Genomic DNA, 3,209 nt, shown 5'->3' with positions numbered 1-3,209 from the left:
TTCTCTGATGTTTTCAACTGGCATTCCTTTGTAAAACAATTTGAGTCTATGGCCATTAACTTCAAATACTTTTGATGTCGCTAAGCTCTGAATCTCTAGCTTCTTCGGAATTTGCACCAGTTTCTCTTCTTGCTGCTCATTTAACTTGCTGGAAATGATCACTGGTAAGGTTTCCCCATCTCCAAGGTACACATATTTAAGGTGATTTGGAAGAGGTTTCAGCTCCAGCTCTGGTACCTGCAAAATAGAAGGTAACAATTTTTCATTAGGCACTGGTAGCTCAATATAAAATAAATTACCTGTATTTTTCAGCTCTCTGAATTCATTCATCTTTGTCCCTGCATTCTGCACATCTGAAATTAATTTAAATTCATCTCTTTCTTTCAAAATATTTTTATGGTTAGCCACCTTTAACTCATCATCACCATCAAGTATATCCTGCGCTAGAGAATCAATTAAATCAACTGAATACACAGGAAAATTCACATCAGAATATTTCATAGCATCACAAATATTAAATTGGACAGCTTCACCATCAAACTCCATGGTCAGTGTGCCTTTGTGAACATCAATTTTCGTTTTAGCTGTTTTCAGAAAGGGTCTTCCTAGTAAAATAGGTGCAGATTGACCATTATTTTCCATGTCAAGAACATAAAAATCAGCTGGAAAAATTAATTTATCATTAACCTGAACAAGAACATCTTCAATTAACCCCCTGGGATATACATTTGATTTATCGGCCAACTGAATAACTGTGCCAGTTTTTTCTAAAGGTCCAAGATTAAGAGCAGAATAAATGGAATATGGCATTACATTAATAGATGCTCCTAAATCTAACATGGCTTTTTCAATTTTTGTGCCTCCTATTGTGCAAGGGATGCAAAACATACCTGGATCTTTGCATTTTTCAGGAAGATTTTTGCGAATTATGGCTGAAACATTTTCTCCTACCTTTATTTTTTCATACCTTTTGAGTTTTTGCTTTCTTTTCAATGTACACAGCTCTTCCAAAAATTTAGCATAGCGAGGCACTTGTTTTATTGCATCAAACAGTGGAATATTGACTTCACACTCTCGAAAGGTCTCATATAAATCCGCATTGCTTTCGCACTTCAGTTTTAAAGCTTCAGGAAAAGGAGGAACAGGTTTGTATTCGCTGAAAGAAGGATATTTACCTGTCGCTACCTTTTCGGAAGAATTATTTTCTGCTGTCAATTTTTCTCTATTTTCTGCTGGCTGTGTTGGTGCAAGTTGTGCTTTAATTGGTATCTCCAGCTCATTTCCACTCCTCAACATTATGGCACTAACATTCTCCTTTGGGTTCATCACAGTTTGTGACGGTAGTTTGCTTGAATTTTGTGCCTCCAGCCTATTGATTGCGGTAGCCATCTGACTCATTTGATTTTCTAGATTTTGAATGCTGATTCTGGTTTCCTGTTGAAATTTCACAGTGTTAGTAGCCAAAGTTTTAACAATATCTTCAAGAGATGTACCTGAATCAGAATTTTGAGTTGGTTGCTGCTGTCTAGGAATATAAGGCTGCTGATACGGCTGAAAATTATTCGAAGGCTGATTCGCATTTACATTCCCATAACGAAAATTAGGATGATCTCTCCAACCGGAGTTGTAGGTATTCGAATAGGGATTATAATTATTACTTCGCTGCTGTCCTAAAAATCCGCCTACTGCATTAGCTTGTTCAGAGCAGTCATCCTGAAGTGTTGGGCACATATCAGTTGGATGTCCTCCTACCGAACAGATTCCACAAACTTTCGCTGTCTCTGTTTTTCCTACAGCTATTTGACGTACAAGAGTAGTTAGATCATCAAGTCGTCTTTCAAGAGAAGATACATTTACCTCATTGACACGCCGAGACGAATGGTCTAATCTATTCCCAAATTGTTGTGAATTCGACGCCATATTTGCAATTAAATTCCGGGCTGCTTCAGGTGTTTTGTCAGCCAATGCTCCACCACTCGCTGCATCAATCATATTTCTCTCATTTGATAGAAGTCCTTCATAGAAATATTGAATAAGCAGCTGGTCACTAATTTGGTGATGTGGACAGCTCGCACAGAGCTTTTTAAAGCGCTCCCAGTATTCGTATAAAGATTCTCCAGTATGCTGCCGAATGCCACAGATTTCTTTCCTTATGCTGGCTGCTCTTGATGCTGGAAAAAATTTCTGCAAAAATAATCTTTTCATCTCATGCCAAGTAGTGATACTTCCAGCGGGTAGATAATACAACCAATCTTGCGCATCATCTTTCAAAGAAAATGGAAAAGCCCTCATCTTGATTTGTTCTTCGGTTACTCCATTCGGTTTCATTCCGGTGCACACCACATGAAATTCTTGTAAATGTTTATGAGGATCTTCACCTGCGGAACCACGAAAAATAGGTAAAAGATGAATTAGTCCAGATTTTAATTCGAAGGTTGCATTAACATCTAAATTCGGAAAAGTGATGCAGTGTGGTTGTTGATTTAAATTTGGAGCAGCAAGCTCTCGTAAAGTCTGATTTTCAGCCATGTTTTCCTCTGTTTCGCAAGCAGATCTGTGTGCTTGCAGTCTTCTTTTCGCTTCTTTTCTCAGCCCTTTTGCAGTCTTTTCAATTTCTGGATCAAACTGTAAACTAGCTTGTTTCAAAGATCGCGTAACGAACATACAAATTAAAAACTCCCCGGCAACGGCGCCAAAATTTGGTACGTGCTGTCGTTGACACCCAAATTAAATCCTAAATTCCTGTAACAAAAATGTAGTAAAGGAAAGTAGGGATCGATCCCTCGAAGAGCCTTGATTAGTACGTCGTTACAAATAATCGAAACAAAGAAATAAAAGGGGGGTTTTGAACTGAATGCAAATTATAATGGAAAACAATAAATAAAAATTCAGGAAAGTAATCTAAAAGGAATAAATTGATTTAACAAACCTTAGTCTTCGGTCACATCCACCAATGGAACTACGATTGATCATCGAAACAAAATATCAAATTAATTAATTGAATATTCGTTGTGGTATTAAATTTACCTGTCATTCCTTACGATTAGTTAACCAAAAACATGTATTCCAATTAACCCTTATTGATTAATAATTCGGATACGATCTCGAATTTAATTAAACAATAGCATTACGAATTAGAAAGACCAACGAAGCAAGACAACACAAACGTACGACGTTGCATTTAATCTAGTTGATTATTTTCCTAGGAT

General features: G+C 37.1%; 1 non-coding gene across 1 annotated transcript; it reads left to right on the top strand.

The window, feature by feature from the left end:
* Positions 1 to 2,050: 2,050 nt before the first annotated feature.
* On the top strand, positions 2,051 to 2,157 carry LOC123196104. Its single transcript, XR_006497605.1, has one exon. It is a non-coding gene; the product is annotated as a small nucleolar RNA R71 (small nucleolar RNA).
* Positions 2,158 to 3,209: the final 1,052 nt, after the last annotated feature.

This window comes from Mangifera indica, chromosome 1, assembly GCF_011075055.1.
Source record: "Mangifera indica cultivar Alphonso chromosome 1, CATAS_Mindica_2.1, whole genome shotgun sequence".
NCBI classification, from domain to species: domain Eukaryota; kingdom Viridiplantae; phylum Streptophyta; class Magnoliopsida; order Sapindales; family Anacardiaceae; genus Mangifera; species Mangifera indica.
This window is presented reverse-complemented; position numbering and strand designations above follow the sequence as displayed.